The sequence below is a fragment of the Dermacentor andersoni genome, chromosome 2 (assembly GCF_023375885.2).
Source record: "Dermacentor andersoni chromosome 2, qqDerAnde1_hic_scaffold, whole genome shotgun sequence".
Taxonomy (NCBI): Eukaryota; Metazoa; Arthropoda; class Arachnida; order Ixodida; family Ixodidae; genus Dermacentor; species Dermacentor andersoni.
Genome location: NC_092815.1, coordinates 75,178,656 through 75,198,579, shown reverse-complemented (window position 1 = coordinate 75,198,579; position 19,924 = coordinate 75,178,656). Strand labels below are relative to the sequence as shown.

The 19,924-nt window shown below is 47.4% G+C and overlaps 1 protein-coding gene across 1 annotated transcript in view; it reads left to right on the top strand.

Annotated features, from left to right (window-relative positions):
* The window catches only part of LOC126541814 (transcription factor Sp9-like), a 176,211-nt gene that overhangs the window by 65,333 nt on the left and 90,954 nt on the right, over positions 1 to 19,924 (top strand). The gene's annotated exons all lie outside the window — the stretch shown is intronic.

Genomic DNA, 19,924 nt, shown 5'->3' with positions numbered 1-19,924 from the left:
ACTGGTGGACCGTATATACCCGATGTATAGGTAGGTATGGAATTCACTCCCATACCCGTTCCTTGATCAGTATGAAGTGCTTCCTCGGTGTGATCGAAGTTCTCAAAAAAAGAAAAAAAAAGGTTCGAATCAACCCGACGTATCCATTGGCACAGAACGATCTAAATATGAGCAGCCGGCAGCATTTAGCCCGAAAAGGCCGCACACAATGCAAGCACGGACAACAACCTTCCCGCGCCGCTCGCGCACGCGCGCGGACCACCGAAAAGTGCCGCCATATACTTGCACGCTATATATGCGATGGTCTGGACTCGCTTTAATGGCCGCGCGTCGTTCTTCCCCCTCCACGTTTCTTTCCTCCCTGGCTATTTGCACTGGTGGCAAAACTGCTTGAGCGAGAGCGAATGAGCCGCCTAAGTGGACGCCGCCGCCATTGCACACACACACACACACTGAGGCTTGATGGAGCGACGGCGGAAGACGGGGAAGGGAAGGTTATAGGGGGTAGGGAGGAAGGAGGGGGGGGGGGAGGTTAGATGTGGAGGGATGCAGGCTCCATTCACATGCAAAGCGCGCGCTGGTGCCACGAGACGCGGGCAGAGCGCGCTGCTCACCCATCCGGAATACTAAGTGGGCCTCTCCAGGCGGGAGAGCGATATTCAACCGCATCGCGCGCGCGCCTGACAAATGGTCCTCGTCTTTAATTCACTTTGCGGCCGCGCCGTGTCGACAGGGCGCTGCCGTCGCCGCCGTCGTGTCGGCGTGTCCTGCACGCTACGTCTGCTTGTCCCGCCACGTCGTGCGTCATCGTCGTCCTGGTGGCCGCTTCTGTCCTGCGGTCACACTGAAACATTCGCTCCCCCTCCCCCCCCCCCCCTACCCCACTATGTACCAAACGTTCACCCTCTTCAGTGCCTCGTTATGCGCCGCGCTCGATCGCGCCATGTGTTCGTGAACGAACGAACAAAGGCAAGGTACTGGCTAGGAAAAACAGTAATTGCGCGTTCACGCTCTATACGTGGACGACAAAAGAAAGGAAAGAAATACGACGTTTAATGATAACTGGGAGAGGTTGGAGTATAGATATAGAAGCTTGGCAAGCTATTATACTCCAGATGTGCATTATGATCGGGGATGAACGTGGAGAAACGCACGCACGTGCACACACACACACACGACACGTGAGATATTACATGAGAACTCGAGGTGAGTGACGAAAACTTGGCTGAAGCTACAGCTGTGTCCCGCAAGATTCGAAGCAGCTTTGCAGCGTGCACAACATCATGACATAACAAAGTCTGAAAGCTTTAGACTCACATAGTGGCGGTTTTATAGAGCTGAACGTGAGGTTCGGCTTGGTCAATGTAGGTTCACCAATCAGTGCATTGCCGTTTCTCCTTAAAAGGAATCGACGCTAAAGAGCGATACTGGATCAGTTAAATGATGGTGAACTATTTTTTTTTCAGGACTAAATTTGAAACTATTTGTTGACAAAATGGTTGGCTGTCACGTCGACGGAGAAAATGAGTACCGAAGCTTCCCCTCCCTAAATTTCATGACGAACTAGTAGCGGCGTCTATGATTGAAGAACTTTCGCGCATTTCGCCCGTTTTCGAAGGGGAATGAATTCATGCGTTCTCACAGGCACTAGGCTATACTATTTGGCTCCTCTAGAATTCAATGTAATCCCTCTTAAACGATAAACAGTCAACTAGGCCCGAGCAGGTGTTGTCAAAATAGATGGCGATGGAGCATAATATACAAACTCGTCGTGCACTAGTGCGAGAAATATGCGAAGAGATATAATTCAGAATGTCTTTTCTCTGTTTTTTCTTTTTTTTTCTAGTCACATCGCGTAACTTCTTGCACGGGACATTACAGCATGCTTTGACTGTGCGCAGGGCGCGTCATTGCAATTACTGAACGATCACGTATGCATGCGTAATCGATGTGGCTTGATGGTCTCAAAATTATACAGACGTACATCAACCTCAAGCTCCGCACACAATGCTATCCTTTTGTGTGTTGTAAAGACAGCTGTGCCACGAGGCGGTATATATATAATGTCAAGTTCAGGGGCGCAGTCGATCTCTGCGTAATATGATGCAAGCGCAAATGGCGTGCTTTATAAGTGAACGATGTCGACGTTATTCTTAATATGTATTCCTCTGAACATGACCACTCTTTCCAAAAATGTAACGTGGAGAAGCGATGTACTTATGGAAGTGATTCTTCGCATATATCCATGCATTGCTATCATTTGCGTTGGTGCTAGTTGGAATAGCATTGGTGCGAAGCAGCGCTGTATAGATTTAGGAGACCGCCATATTGGTTCAGGAGACAATTACCTTATGTTCGTTTTCCTGTCGTATACTGCCTCCTAAAGTTACGCAGCGCTGTTCTTATACCGGTGCATATCCATGGACTCTGTGATTGGAAAGCACGCAGGCGTTGCTAAAACGGCGCGCGTTATCTCTGAGAACAATGGCAGCTCACTTATGGGTCTTAAGTTGAGATATGGCGAGTTCCTTTGAAGTGAGCGTTCTATACGCGTGCTCACGTGCGCAGGAACAGACACAGACAGTGAGCTGACAGATGGCCCACAAGGCAAGGGTGCGTATATATACCGGAAAAGCGGGCACAAGCCCTCCGGCATGAGTGGTTCGTCATTTGTCGTTGCGGACCTCGTTAGCCCTTCTATGCCGGCTCACGTGGCGTCCCGATGGTCCTCGATGGTGGAACAGCGCGAATCACCGAGACCGTGGTGTGGGGGAGGGGGATTCGGGAAACGAAATCTCTGCCCGAACACGACCACGCATCGAAGGAAGGGCAGACGGTGAGCCGCGGCCGCACGCTGTGGTCAGACGTTCAGGCTTGCGCCCCATGTCCGAGGACGAGAGAGAGGGAGTAAGTAGGCACTCGGCAGCTTGGACGCGGTGTTTCCCCTTTCCGTGCACGGCTGATTGGGTTTCCATCGCAGCCCGCCGGGGGGTGATTTGACCGTCGGGGTATAGGCGACGCGTAACGAGAAAATGCCGTGGTATGTTGTTCACTTGTTTGTTGACGGAAACAGACCCGTCGATTTTCTGTCTTCCTAGCCCAGCAGTCACATAGTCTTTCTGATTGGACGGGTGCTGCTAGTGACTTGCCAAGTGTGTTTTTGTCCGAAACCGCTTTCGTTGTGCGCGTGGCGCAGCGTTATGGTATACGCACGTGTTGGGAAAGTTTAGGTAGCTAACTTATAAAACGTTTCAGAAGGATGGCACAATGCTGAAGTAATGAGTACTGTTTGGTCAGCCGGATTGTAGTCGCTTTGAGCAAAGTGCTTTGAGTTTTTTTAATGTTTAATGATATTATTACGTGGCTGATATCCTTATTACCAGCTTTGCAAGCGTGTGCCGTTGGTTTTCACCCGGGAAATGTTTCTCATAAGAAAAAGGCATTACGCCACGGTGGGGTAAGACGCCGAGGGATCAGTCGAAATGCGTATCTGAGCGCGAACGTACACACGTGTGTTCACAAGAAGGAACTTGTAACCAATCTGCAGGGCAGAAGCCGGCTCTACAGCGCACGATTCGAAATTATAGCTTTGCTCTGCACCAGGGCTTAATAAGGAGGGAGGAGGGCTATGGGGGGTCCGACCCCCCCCCCCCCCCCCCCCCACACACACACACCCACAGACTAAAATTTCATGGGAGGCGCGGTCTCGCTCTGCCTGTTGATCAGCACTATACATGTACGCACACCTACTCCACTTCCCCTGACATACACATACGCATACAAGCAGCCCGTGTATGCATGAACCCCCCCCCCCCCTCTCGTGCATATGAGCCTTTCAGCACTAGCTGCTCTGCACCCAATCCAGAAGCCCTTCCATGCAAGCATGACTGTATATGGCATCGCTGTATTTCACCGTTTCTGATATGAGTGGTTGTTTCCATCGGAAGTGCATGCTTACGTGGCCCAATAAATCTAGGAGTAGAGTTCAAATGCCCACTGTTCTGCGACAACGCACGAATCGTTCGACGCGTAATCTTTGTCATCAGCGTTGGAGCAGCTCGGTATACGTGTATCGCCTGCCAAACCTTTCAGTCTTCTGGTCAGATATCTCCCTTCATCTGTCTACAATACGTTTCGCTGTTCTATTTTGCCATTACTGCTTTATTTATCCATTTCAATACCAGAAATACTAGACAGCGCAGAAGTGCGGACTGCAGCGAGCAGCTTTCTCGTATGCCTGACGCGATGGAGAAGCTCTCGCTGCCAAGCCAAAGCTTGAGGCGAAGATTTTTCGGGCGAGAGGATGCGGCGCTGTGTGCCGACCGACGGCCGCACGGTCCTGTCACCGCAGCTGCGGGCACGTGCCGGAGACAGCGCCCGTTCTCCCGACGCTACCGCGTCGATCAGACGCGGTGGGACGGAAGAAGAGGGGTGATGAAACCCGGGGTTCTCATGACATCAGAGCCGCGCGTTGGCCGCGCCGCGTCAAAGACAGGCGCCCAGCTCGTCGTCGTCGGGCGAGCCGCCGCACCTCTCCTTTTTTTTTGTCTCTTTTTTGTTTCATCCGCGATCTCTCGGCGCACGCGATGCGGATAAAGCCTCCTGGCGCGTGCATAATGGCTGCTCCTTGGGTTTCGTTACAGAGAGCGCTGGTGCGCTCGCTTCCTGACAGGCGCAGCGCGAGGAAGAGAAGGAAAGAAACGAAGAAACACGTCCGGGCTGCGAGGGGGCGTGTCCGCCGCCGCGGAGGGGGCGTGGCGGCGGACGCCGGTTTCGAACTTGGCACTCGGCACGCGCATGCGCGCAGTGTAACGCACCGCAGGTCCCCGCGGTAGCGCTTACGTACCGCCACGTGACCGGCAGGGGGGACCAAGGAAGGACGAAATCAATCCCGCCAGCACGTAACGCACACAAATTCTGGGCACATCGCGGGACAAACGGAAACGCGCGCAGACTGCCTTTTGGGTCGCGTATATATCTGCAAACGCTCGCTTTGAGAGGCGCCGGATCTGGCACTCGATATCTCTCCTTTCCCTCTTCGTAAGCGACTCGGGATAGGATATGTACGGTCTGTACTCGGCAGACGCGTCTGGAGTGCTTATTGGGTCCGCCTTCGATTTCCGCAGTGCCACCTTGGACCCGCCGAGATTCAAGGCGAAACTAAAACCGATTCAGATGGTTGTTTGCGCGCAGGCGGCAGACAGCGGGATTGCTGGGCTGACGAAGCGGCTGTTTGCGTGTTGCCGCCAAATATTTGCATACTGTAATAGAAGCTGCAAGAGTGATATCGTTTATGGAAAGGCGACTGCCATATGCGGGCTGCTGTTTTGAGCGCTGGTCTGGTTTCTGGCTTCTTGTGCTGCACGAGTCGGACGCATTTCCTCATCTGTTATTCTGGTTGGTCAGAGTAAAGAATCAGGCACAGATGCCGCTTCGATCAGAGCCAGCGCGCATGGTGAGTGGCACTTTCGTGGAATACGCTTAGCGAGAAAGTAAAGAAAAAGAAGAGAAAGTGAAGAATCAAAACACATGACTGCTCTCTCCGACAGTATTCCGCAATTTCAGCTTGAAATTTAGTGTTTACTTCTTTTCAGCGAATAGAGGCACTAACTCCCGCAGCACTTAGAAAGACAGGCGAATATACCGTGAAATAACTGTGGAATGAGAAGGATACGATGTAGTTGATCGACAGGTGATCATACGGTGATTGCCATATCCCACCAATTAATTTTGACATCTAAAGAAAACTAAGTTAGGGAAGAAGGAGCAGTAATAGTACGAGCACGAGCACGAAATTTTATAAAGTCAAATGACAGTAGTGCCCGCTTCTTTGTGCTTGCTTTATGTTATGTCGACATTATTTGAATGAATGAATTAATGAACGAATGACTTCATTTCCCATAAAGTTCAAATGAGTTCTCTGGACTTCACACGGACGTGTAGGCACTATATACATAACTCGCCAAAATCTGCCGCTCTAAGTTTTCGTTCATTTAGACTATACGTGCATTGCTGTACCAGTTTTACCAACCTGGAATAAAACAAAACACCATAACATAACATGCCCTGTTCTGCATTTAGATTCGAAAGACAAGAACTTAGCAGAAATGGTAGGGCATAGCGGGGCGGATACCGGTAAATGCCTGCCCGTGGCCTCATGAAGGCCATGGTCAGAATAAAAGAAACTTTTTTAAAGACAACATATTTTACTGTTTGGTAGATTATACAACCGGAAACACATTAAAGCGCAGATGGCCGCGAAGCGTGTTCGTGAAACGTGTGATCTCCCGTTGGGCTGTGCATTTCGCAGGCCCTGACATGGCGCTTATACGATATCTGTCTACGTACATTTATACCTACATTTACATTTCATTACATACATTATATCTACATTTATACCCACATTTACATTTTATTACATACATTATATCTACATTTATACCTACATGTCTCTCCTCCTTGCTTTTACCTTTCCCGATGGAGGACATATACGCAGCACGTAAACGATGAACCGATTGAGTTCTGCGGGAATCTGCAAATTGAAGATCGACACATGGAATGCACACTTGACATGCACTCGATAGCGGAAACTTAAGCCGGGCGGTTTCCTCGGACAGCAAGCTTCGAGGTAGAAGAAAAAAGTTGTCCTATTCCAGAGATTGGAAAAGGAACCACAGCTTTTCCAGAGCAGTCGCTCGATCGGGTGAACTAACCGGGGGACAAAATTATATGACTACTCAAAAGACCGGAAAATTGACTAACCACGCGGAACCAATATATACATTCTTTTTAACCTCATGCATGTCACAATGATGTCAGCTTCTACGTTCAGGGAGCACTACTGTGTCAAATCTAGGACATGAGCGTGTCTAAACATGATAGTAAGTATATAAAACGTAAGCATGAACAGTAGTCTAAACAATGTCTTAGGTCCGTAAAACGTACACATATATAGCTTAAACACGAGCCACTTGGGAATGTTAGTGAACAGCTCGGGAGGAGTGGCTTCTCCGCCCAAAACGCCGACTCTGCCAGGCGTCGCCATGGACGAACGAGCCTGAGGCTTCTTCGGAGACGCGCTCACGCGATGACATTTCTCCGAGGAAGCTGCTGAGGTGAAACACCGCGAGAGAGCGGGGATCGATAAGAAGCGTCCAAGGCGCCCTCCCGTGGGCACAGAGCTCCAGCAAGTGACTGAGGGAGGGGGGGGGGGAGTGAGCTGAGGAGGGCGATCTGAGCGCTGGGCGCCGTACTGGAGAGAGGCCAGCAGCTCACTGCAAAAAAACGTAAGAAAGAATCCCGTCTCCTAGAAACGCACATCATTCGCACAGTCAGGACAACCCTCTGAGATGAGGGCTCTTCGCGCTCGCGTTGTTAGAAGGCGCAAAATGCGGTACAGCTCGAGGATCGCGGGCAGCTAGGATTGCAGGTAGATGACGCGGCGTTTCCCCTTTTGCAAAAAATACGACACAACTTGCCTTGCAGGACGACCCCGTACACGAACACAGTCAAGGGTGTGCACTGGGAGTGGCTGTGAGGGAAGAAATATATAGTAATGAACGCACTTCCTAAAAGATGAAAAAGACGATTACGAACATTAAGACGAAAGTGAGCGTCGTGTACTGGCAGAAACGCAAGTCGCGAGCAGCAGAGGAAGTATAAAATGGCGACTATACGGAGCACAAAGAGAGAAGCCGCGCGCGTATAGTTGATGAAAAGGCTGGCTGCCGCTGTGGCAGCACAGCCGGGACTGATCGAGGAAGAGAGGAGCGCGCCGCTTCCCATTGTGCGAGACGCGCGCGGGTGGCCGAGAGGAAGATGAGGAGAACAAGGAAGGCCCGCGGAGCTGGTCGAAGAAGGTAGAGGACGGGGGTCGGTCCTCGCTGTGTCCGTCGTCCGCTTCCGCAGCCACGCCCACCCGCGGTGGCGGCGGCGGCTCACGCGCATCCGCAGATGAAAGAGGATGGAGAAGAGAGCAGCAATTGGGGAGCCGCCGAAGGAGGAGATGAAGCAACCGGAGGGAGATGCTGCTGCTGCTGCTTCCTCTCCGAGAGAAGGGCGCTCTCTGCCTGCTGCCTCTGGTGCCCGGAAAGAACGCGTTCTTGCTGCCTCCATCTTTGGCCTTTCTCCCGTTCTTCGTATCCCTTCTTCCTCTTTTGTTCCCGTTTTCCCCGTTTCCCGAGACGTGCCTCCCCCTTATACGCTGCCCGAAGCTGCCACCGCCGCCGCCGCCGCTGCTGCTGCTGCTGCCGCTGCTGCCGCTGCCAGTGCGGCTGCGTTTTCCCCGTCGGAAAGCCCACCATCTCGGCGGGTGCGCGCGGCAACGCCCACTACTTTTGTGCCAGCGACATCCTTTCTTCTATCACTTTTCCCTTTTGCTTCGCTTTTTCCCAATCTCTTCCTAAATATATATATACGGATATGTATAGCTCCACGGCTTCTCTCTCTTTTCCTTTTTCGAGCTGCGTCTCGCTTTGTTTCTATATGTACGTTAGCCGTCCTTTCCTCCGCGCTTCTCGTCTTCCCGGTCTTCACCTCCCGGTACGTGTGTAGCGGTCTTCTTACTGTTCCTCTGTCTTCGTTGGAGTTGGTTCTTTGGCGATGAGCGCTCCTGCTGTGCACAGTGCCCATTTTCCTTTTTCCTGTTGTCTTTTCTATCGTGCTATGCGCGCAGGGTGGAAGCGGTGTACGTCGCATCGCGTCTTGCTTCAGACAGGCGGCTACCCCTCATCGGTCTCACGTTTCTTCTAGTTTGCCGCCATGGACGTCGTGTGCCGTGGCATGGTCTTTTCCTTCTGACCACCTCTGCGTCCGGTCGGTGTTGCGCTTGTTCCGTGGACTTACTGTGGACACTCTTATGCTTTGATCAAAGTGAGACAGCGTTACGACCAAAAATATTTTAAAGAGATTAACTCTAACAAGAAAGCGTCACCCGTGTGTTATCAGCTGCTGTTGGCGTGCACATCCTAAGTGTGCTTCTCAATGTACAAGTTTTGCTAGTAATCCCCCTTTTAAGCAATGAGGAACAAAAGCCTTCGGTGAGTAGTATTGCTATGGATGTTGCTCTACCTCCACCCTTCAACATAAACATTAATCCCTTGATTCTAGAGCAGTTGAGTAGAACATGATGAGTTAAGCGCAGCTTCCTGGTCATTCATCAATAAATAATATCGCTGTATTTAAGTTGTAGTTATTAACATTATACATTTTGACAAATCGGAAATGGTGTGGAAGCAAGAAAATAGTTCTTCCTTGAAAAAAATTGCTTATTCCCGAAGCCGTTCAATAAGTGGGCTTTTCCCCATCATACACGATGATGTGGCGAAGCTAACTTTGACAACAGACCCACGCTCAGAGATGTCATCGCATCATCGTCGGAGTCGACTCCGACGAAGGCCGGTCCTCCTGCCTACACGTCAGTAAAAACATTTGCCATAATGTTCGCCTTTTCTTGCTTCTTTGGTTGTTATACCTTCGGGTCTGGCGTGATATATATATATATATATATATATATATATATAAGGTCAGCATGAAGCCTACCAAATTAACGACTATAACATCGTGACATCCATGTTGCAAAAGCATGTAAAGAACACGAGAAAAGTAAGCTAGACGAAGTACCTTCGTTTTAATTTGCCGCTCCACTTTGTTATTGGCAGCAAATTATATCTGCGCATGTTTTTTTTTTTTTTTTTCTGTGCAACGCTTTATCATCGCTTTTTCCTCTGGGGAGTTATACAAGAACGCGATGTTCCGTGTGCACAGTATCAGCAGTAGGATGCTTGAGGGAGTCCACCGAGTATAGTTTTACCCTCAACTTAGGTTTTTTTATTGAATGATGAGATCCTGGCAAAATAGGCCACTGGCCGAAGGACCGGCCATCCCGAACATAAGATAATGTTATTGGTGCTGTGAATAAACGTCTATAATAATAATAATAATAATAATAATAATAATAATAATAATAATAATAATAATAATAATAATAAGAAGAAGAAGAAGAAGAAGAAGAAGAAGAAGAAGAAGAAGAAGAATATGAATGTAAGGGAAATGAAACGTCACATAAGCCGCAACTCACCTTAAGGTTTTTGAAAGTAACTAAGTAACTCTCCATTTTCATCACGACCAGAGCTCCGAGTGGCGGACGTTGTTACCCAGCGGGGAAACGCTAAATGCATGTTCCTAGCTGTGGATGTGCATCTGACTTTTTCTTAATTTCTTTTCTAATCTCATGGTCGCGGAAACAGGGCGCATAACTTTTACATCAAAGCTGTTATTGCGCATAGGTGCAGCAAAAGCGTCCCACGAAAAACCGTGACACGAACATCGAATGCATAGCCTCCAGGCTTCTGTGTTAATTGCTCGGTAACTACAGGTCATAGCCGGCGGAAATGTGAAACGGATGCCGGAAAGCTTGCGGGCGATGTACGTAAAAGCAAACCTACTAGTCTGTCGAACAATAGCCGCTTCAGTCACGAATTACGATCGACTGTCGATAAATGTGTGAAATTCACATAATTTCATGCCATGGCGCTGGAGATTCCATAGAAAGAAAGTCAAGGTGGGTTGAGAATGATTCTGTGCATTCTACAGAGACCCATCATAACAACATATATAGTAACTAAGTATTCATTTATTGTACAATCAGTCATGCTACGTTTATTCATTAAAAGTATTCAATCACCTGCTCGAATTGCATGCACAGGTTAATTATTGGGGTGCAAGCATTACAACAAGGGGGAAAAAATCTTGCGCAATTATTACCGAGACGCCCCACTTCAAACGTCCCGTCAAACACGGTACTGCCTTCACTAAAGCGGTCGTCAGTATAGTGACACCTTCCACTCAGAAGTAAAATAGGTGTACTTTAGGAAAACAGAATGTTCCATTTACTCGAAGCTTCATGTTCGTTGTCTATTCCTTGCAACCATTGCACGGTAATTGCACCGAGTATAGTTTTACCCTCAACTTAGGTTTACCCTCAACAAACGTGTACGCCGTGACTTAAAGGGATAGGATGCGTTATGGGGAACGCCGAAAGTTCGTCGACTGCTTGTTGGAGCCACATTTAGTTTTACAGAAATTCCCATAGAAGAATTGCTGAACGGACAGAACTGAACGATTGCAACAGTATTGTACGTATCTTTAGAAAGGTGCGCGCACAGCAAAATCTTCGGTTGCAACACGTGACTTACCTGCAACCATAGGAAGCAAGGGCGGCGCTTTTATTCACGTGAGCGGCTGGAGCTGGCGTAGCAACCGCGGCGCAAGGAGTGACGCCGCAGGAAGAGAAGCATGATACCTATGGGAGAAAGTACAAAGCGAAAACGTGTTCTCTGGAAACTGGATTGTAATTCTGCATTGTCGCACGTATGTTTCAGTTTCGTTCCCTTCTTCATTCTTTTCTTTTTTTTTTAAGAGCAAGCTTGAGCACAACCAAGCCGTCTTCGGTGTTTGTCAACGTTGTGCTTGAATTTTGTTGCTGTGGCTGCATATCGCTCAACAATATTTTCTCATCTACGTCTCTGGTCAGGGTAACATATCCATGTTTGGATGGGACCTCGCTTCGCGTATCTATTGCATTTGGGCTCATGTAAGAGCGTAAATTTACTCCCATAGACTTTTTTTTTACAATTTTCCCTCTAATTATGCTCCCGGCCTGCTTTCTGCGATTATTATTGATGAGTCGACCACTGTTGCTCATTCCACGTTTCCATCAACCTGACAACATCTCTCTACAACAAATCCAAGCCTGTGTATTCGACCTGTACGTTTGAAACAAAGACCTCGTGCGTTCACACGTTCTCGGCGGCCTCAATGGCCTGCATTTGATTTTTTTTTTTTTTTTTTTTCGTCGGCACGTCTCATTTCACGCCTTGATGGCACCCACTGCCGGAGGTGTCACAGAAAACGGGAGCGCGTGGGTATTCTTTTTCTTGCGTTATTGTTATTATTTCTTTCTCGTCTCTGTCCCGACCGTATCAATGCGACCCTGTGCTTGACTCCTGGAAGCTTATAGCCGCCTAGCGCCCCAACCCGGACAGCTTCGGTGAGAGCACACGGATCATTGGGTCGCTCTCACGTTTCGGGGTCGGGCAACAGTTTCGCCGGCTCCTTTGACACTGCATTCATCATATTAGCGCGTCACACCGGGTGCGCGCCACTGGCGGCAGAGAACGACCTCGCGAAAAGTGTCGTGCAATTGCCTGAAAGCGGCAGAGAGATTATGCGGCCCTCTCTAAAGTATAACGTCCCCCTCCCCCCCCCCTTCCCATCCTCCCCCTCCACCTCACCTCTTCTTCTCTGTGAAGCGGAAGCATGACGCCCAGCCGCTTGCATGGATGGATCGTGTGACAATGAGGGCCAATTTGCTCTTTCACATATAATTTGCTGGCGCTTAATCCTCTGGCCGATGCCTTCCCTTCCCGATAACCCCCTCCTGCTCTTCAGATTAGCCTTGACCCTCGTGTCTTGTTTGAGCTCGCCTAATCCGGTCTCTTTGATCCGCTAATCGGAGGGGGATTGAGTGGTGTAAGCTGCCCTGCCTTTGGAGAGCGGGCGAGACACGCGGTGTCCTTTGTCACGATTTGTATCCCCGAGTTTGCATACGTGCTTGTGCGCGCCACCCGATACACGTCAACGATGGGGGTGAAAATTAATCGTAGCAAGTGATGTTTGGAGAGCCAGACAGCTTCATCGCATTGGGAAGAGTGCATGTTGATATGTTGGAGCTCTCGAGTGTCTCAGAAAGCATCGAAGCAGAGTTTTAGTCCCCAATGTTATCGAGGTCTGGAGAAGAAGTCGATGATGCAGGCAGGCTGGATAGGCTGGTTCTTTGCATTAACTACCCTTTGGTTTATTTGTTCTCTGACTGCAAAATAAACTGCATTTCTGGTTACCTATTGAAGCTAATTGTTACACTGAAACACTTTTATATATGTGGTACAGATGCAAGTATAACTTTCGTGGTGGACAGTCTTCTTTTTTTCCTTTTTGGATGAACTGCTTCTTTATTCCACGAGAGCAGCACTACATACACTTGATTCTGTTGTCATCTAGCCATCTCAGTCGACCAGCTCTGTAACCATCTTGTCTGATCGGAGCGCTGACTTGAGAGAAGAGCAGATGCTCTGTGCTTAACGAGTGTTAAAATATAAGTGATAAATATAGACATAAATGTAAATATACGAGTGATAAATACTCTCGTCATTGATTTCAAGCGACCGTTTTTGTATATTTAGGGCCTAGTGCGACAGCTATTCCATGTGAAGGTATTCCCAAATATTTTCCGAAGTTGATTTTGTGCTGCTCCGGTCAAGTAGTTAGTGTGCTATTGATAGACTGAACGGTGAGAACCGAAAGCTTTCGGGTGTTTATAATTTGAAGATGTATCGCCGTCCGAACCTAAAGATATCACACTCATCTCAGTCATTGTACCAGCCGTCACTTACATGTCTTTGGAGGGGAGACCGCTTACAGACTAGCAAGAATCACGCCAGTGTCGCCCGTAACCACTTGGTGAACTGTTGCCGCTGAATTCATCGCTGCCATATGGGGTCAGTTCTGGTACGATTATGGGCCTACATATGCTTCAGAACGTGCCACAATTTCCTCGTCCGTTTTCACTTAGTGAACAAGAATGATCGTTCGTTGCCTAGTAAGAATATTGAAAGCAAGGTGCTTTTGTTTCTCTCTTCCAGCGTTTCTCATTGGTCCTCTATAGCCAATACTTCGTTTAAAATATCTTCGAAATATGAATATAATGCCCACACCATTTATTACGGCTTCTTTTTTCTTTCCATCCTAAGAGATGATGGCTAGAGGCTTTCTTTTCTCCGCATACTGGCATACCACCTGCCACAGACCCTATATACGCAGCAATTTCACGCGCCGAAAAGCCTTCATCCGCAATATACAACCAAGATCAATCCTCACAACATGCTTTCATATCTTCCCACGAGTCACAACAGAACGTCCACTTCGTAAAAAGCAACGGAGACTTGGTTCTCACGCGGTACCCGGCGTCTATTGTCCGAGACCAATTTCGGCGCGAGATTACTCGGGCACTCGTTTGAGAAACGGCGTCTACATTAAACGTCGCTCATCCGGATCTGCCGGCAGCTCTTGCAATTAGGATATGGCACGGAGGGCAGCGCCCAAGGAGCTCATCCGTTCTCAGACATTATACACACTATACGCGCATCGCTTTGACCAACGATGACCCTGCGTGTGATATGCATTCTAAAGAAGAACCTCGCGGAACCTCTGAACTCATTAGCGTCCCCTCTTGTTCTAATGCGCCATACATTGTGGCGTTACATTCTTATTACCGATGAATTCCTGCACGCAACGCTTCCAAGGAGATGAGACCAAGGATGAGTAAGCCGCTTGTGACGCTCCAGCTTATGAAATATATTATGCTTGCCGCTGTTGTGCCCTAATCAGCTACATTAGACTGTCGTTAATGGTAAAATTAAGGGAACGTGAGAATATGTTCGGGAGACAAGCCTCTCAAAGTCGCTATTGACTGCCCTATGCTGCGTCAACTTAACTATCCATAAATTTATATTTACCAGCTAATATAAATGTTCCTCTATTTTTTACCATCGTCGTCTCTGTTTTCCTTCACATGACGCCCATTTTGTCATTGGAGCATACCTTCGGTGATCATTTTTTTCATACTACCTGGTCGGCCCGACACCACCTTTTTATAAATATGTATATATCAAATATAGGATATAATATAGCGTTTGACCTCTGATCAATATTTACCATCATCGTCTCCGTTTTCTTTCACATGACGCCCATTCGGTCATTAGAGCAGACCTTCGGTGATCCTTTTTACATATTACCTAGTCGGCCCAACTCCATGTTTTATTCATATTCGGGGTGTTCATATTTAAGTTGCACGGAATTTCTAGAGATCGTCTGTGGCAGATAGCATAATTCTTGTCCTTGAGCTGCATTGTTCGACGAGGCGGACATTACCAATACGAGAAATCGAAACACATATTTTACTAGTTGAGGAAAATTCACTAACTTCTTAATGAATGACCTTATGGCACATATTGCAATTTACGAATTGTAGCCGGCGAGGTTTCAAGACGTGTCCACTTGAAATGAATTTTCGGGATTGCACCAGTTTGGAGATTTGATTTCCGAAACTCTAGAACAATAGGCATGGGCGTTCCAGTTACTTTTGTGCTTCATTGCACAAAATAATGTTTTCTTAAAAAAATAAGTGGAAGAATAGCGCATTTTCACGGCGACATTTTAGTAAAAGATAATTACCCAAGAAAGCGGATGGGCAAACGGCGCCGCGGTAGCTCAATTGGTTAGAGCATCGCACGCGTAATGCGAAGACGTGGAATATCGTTCCCCACCTGCGGCAAGTTATTTTTTCATCCACTTTCATCGCCATTACTTTATCATTTCTTTAATTCAATTATAAGTACAAGTAATTTCTCCTATGTTGTCCTTGGTGTCTTTGGTGGCTTGTCATGATATGATTAATAAATATCGGGCCCCTCTTAACCCACTTTCCTCTCGTTACACACACACACACACACACACACACACACACACACACATATATATATATATATATATATATATATATATATATATATATGCAAGGTGCCCCAACTGTCATGCACCAAGATTTAAAAATAAGCTAATGCCACGTAGCTGGATGGAACCAAGGTAATGTTGTTTGCCGTCGCTTGGAGATACTCAGATTATTTCTTGCATTCAGCATGATCAGTCTTAATTAATTATTCAACTTCGCAAATTTTATAATTAGATGAAAAGTGTCAATGAGAAAATTGTAGGGCAACATGACAAACTCCCGATGCAGCTTTCTGTTGCTCAATACGTACTACATAGAAGCGTTTTTCCGAGCGTGAAAGAAGCCCGCGAATACACGCATGCAGTGGGCCTCGAGCGGCCAGTCGCGCGGCAATTTTGCGTGTATTCACGGGCTTCTTTCACGCTCGGGAAAACGCTTCTATGTAAAACGTACTGAGGAACAGAAAGCTGCCTCGGGAGTTTTACATTAGATGCTGCATATTGGTGGGGCCTTTCCGTCGTCCGCGAACAACCCGCGAACTAGCTCGTTGGCGCCCCTCGGCGAAACCGCGCGAACGCACTCGTGCCACTGCTCGCGCGTTCGTCGTCGTCGTCTCCTTCCACAGCTGGCTCCGTGGCCGATCATTGCTTAAGGGGATAAGATGCATTCACTGGCAAGAGAAAACCACCACCAGCCATCACATGGGAGGTTAGAGATAAATCCTCACGAATTGATTTTTTTCCTTGTATCACCGACCCTCTTCGGTCGGTTAGGTCAGGAGAGTGCCAGCAGCGACCACAACAGCATTAAATTTCGCTTTGGAACATCCAGAGAAAAATCAGGCTCTCCCAGCAGAAAAAATTTCTAATACTTTGCCAGACTGCGCTATTGAGAAAATTGCCAATACGCTCGAGGAGGAGGCTGCCACAACAGACTTCACGCTATATGCAGACCTCGTTGCATGGATGCAGGCTGCCATTGTGAGATTTCGAGCCTGTGTGCGGGTCTCGATGGGGAATGGAAGGATAAGAGGTAAGGGTTGGTGGGATGGAGAGGTTGCAACAGCTCTAGAGGCAGAAAAACAGGCGTGCAGGCAGCACAAGCTGGCCATTCGTGAAGAGTCTGACTTACCGAAGATCCTTGACTGTTGGAATGATTACCAGAAAAAGAAAAGAAACAAATGGCCCAGCTCGTACAACTCAGGACGAGGAAGATCAACGAAAAGAGACAGACAAGATGTTTTGGAGGTGTGTTCAATCCCTTCAGCCTACAACTCGCTCACACACAAGCAAGCTGAGAGATAAAGCCGCTGCAATTGAATATGAGGGTGAGGAATGCCTGCACTTTCTAATAAAGTTCATGACTAACAAGCTTAAATCCCACTCCCCTATACCTCCTTCTATGCTTCCTCACTTCAGCTTAGTAATGAGGAGATGTCAGAACCTATTACGCAAGAGGAGCTGGAGAGAGCCTTGAAACGGATGGCGGGAAAATCAGCCACGGGACCGGATGGCATACCTCGCTTGCTGTTGAAGAAATGTGGCAAACAGACGCGGCAGGTAATGCAGGATACATTTAATCCAGTACTGCACAGTGTATCAGTACCACATAGATGGAGGATATCCAGAATCAGACTTGTACTGAAGAATGGCGCAGACAAAGACCTACCCGAGAGTTACGGGCCAATGACAGCGACGTCAGCTCTACATACAGGCTATATTTGGTCACATACAGCGATCTCGGTTGCAACACTGGGCTGAGGAGGCTAATGTCCTAAGAGAACTCCGGAATGGTTTTGGGCCTGACCGATGTATGGAGGACAACCTCTTCGTTGTTTACCGGTGAATAGAAATTGCTAGACTTGAAGGCAGAGAGATAGTAATGGCCTTCCTGATATAACACGAAGTACTATGGATGAAACTACAGAAACAAGCAATACCTGGGAGCATACTCCGCATACTGCAAGCTGTATATATATAAAGCCAGTATATAAATCCAGTTGATGCGCCGGTTTCTACACCAATGATCAATAGATTGCAATCTAGGAAACTTTACTTGTGCAGTTTATTCACCTGTATTTCATCATTATCGCAAATACAACGTTGTTATATGATCATTAGTGTTTTTAAATGAAAATAAAAGAAAGACACGTAGTCCTCTTATAATCGTGACGGCTACTTCTTTTTTCTTAGTGGAAACAACAATATAAAAAATTAGGTAAGGAAATGAGAAGAAATCACGTCATATGGTCAGAAGTCCACAGCACACAGTCCTACACACCCATGAACATAACAATATAAAAGTCAAATGCAATTTGCCCCACAACGAGTTTTTAAACAGTCACAAACACACACAAACGGCCGTGATGTAGACTGAGATAAGCATATAAACAGATGAGGAAATACACAGAGCTAAAATAATACACGCACAGAATACGAAAAAGAAGTATAACGCGTAATATACAAGCACTAATAATTACAAATAATAGAAGCAAGTTATAGTAACATCGTGTGACTAATCAGTGCGACATCAAGTACTTGTTAAGGATGCCTGTTTCTTCGTGAAAATGTTCAAGTGCGCTCAATGCTTTTCGCTGTGCTATTTTCGATGGCCATGGGCCCAGCAATTTTGCGAGTGAGAAAGGCCGGTGAGGATCAATGGAGCGTAGCTCTTGTTGTAGCTGCCATCTTTGCATCGAGCATATGGGGCATTCGAGGAGTAGACGGCGAACATCCTCATCGTCGTGGCCACATGAGCAATCCGGGGAAGGACCCCATTTTATGCGATATAGGAAATGTTTGGCGTATGCTGTCCCGAGGCGCAGTCGATGAATTAGTGTCTCGGTACTTTTCGAAAGTTCTACATCCAGCCGGTATTTGAGCTGAGGGTCCACTTCGTAAAGAATTGATTCCTTAGTATTTTCATCAAACCAGGTTGACATACGCAAGTCCTCCTTCAGTACTCTCAATATGCGTTTTGTGACCATTGGTGATAAAGGAAGGAGTTGAATTTCTGCATCTTTATGGGTCTATTTTGCCAACGAGTCCGCTAATTCGTTGCCTGCTATACCAGCAGGCCCCGGGACCCACTGTAATATCATTTCATGTTTTCTTTCATTAGCCCGAGTTTAACTGTTCAGTACTGCATATGTTATTAGTGCGTGTGGTTGGCTGTCGTCAATGTTTTCAAGACATGCTAAAGCCGATAAGGAATCCGTGCAAATTACCCACTTTGTTTGTGTCTCATATGCTTTGATAAAATAAGCGGCTTGGAGAATTGCCACTAATTCCGCTATTGTTGGGGACGACGTGCGTCCTAGTCGACAGGCGTACTCTGCCTGTAAGGATGGTATAACAAAAGCTGCAGTCGCACTTTCTTTGATTACAGAACCGTCCGCGTAGACTTGAATAGATTGCTGGTATACTTGTCAAATTGGTGATGTAACGCTAATTGTTTCGCTGTTAATGTGGAAACGTCGCTTTTATTTTTAAGCCTTTCGATTGACGTTTCTATTTTCGGCACCTGCAGAATCCATGTTGGGTAGCAGAGGTCTGAGCGCCAAAAAACGCATTGTGGAAGTCGTGATTTACGCTCCTGAAACATGGCGTGTATCTGTACACCCGGACGGTTCTCTATCATAGAGATAAGTGGGTGCGCAGAATACTGGGTAGAAATTCTGAAGAGATGTGGTGGTGGTGATAATTAGTGGTACATTATGGCAGCCATGTGGCTACTCTGAGAACGAAGATGAAAACAGTTCGGTAGTGTTAATAACTTCAGGGAGACTTGGAAGGGCGCCGTCAGCACTGACTGACACCGCTCTCACAAGAAACTGAACCTCATAAACGAAGCGCCCGTTATGATTGCATGGTGTTCTTAGATGGAACCTCCCACAGCTCGGATGAAGGTGCTGCTGCTTGCGCACGTCGCTTTCGAAAATTTATTAAATCACTGTTCTTTTCTCTTCGTTTCCACATTGCGACAAGATTCGCGATACAAATAAACCACACGCAAAGTACGGGGAAGGAAGTCTTAATAGCGGGCTTTGAATGCGATGTACAAAAGACAATAAAACGATAATCAATTCATTTCCGTTTTTATTTGTGGCTCCGAATTCCGGCATTTTGCCACGCGTGAACAACGCGGATCAAATACGATGGCGGCTCGAGAACACTCCAGTTGGTCGCTCTTCCTTTTTTGCACTGTGTGAAAAAAAGAAGAAAAAGAAGGCTTTTTATAAAATCGTTTATCATTTCTGTGGCGTCGCGAAGTACATCTCCGCACGAAGATAACACAGCTCGAATTGCATGCGCCCTGTCAGACGTTGTGTTTATTTTCTCCTTCTTCGCCATTCAG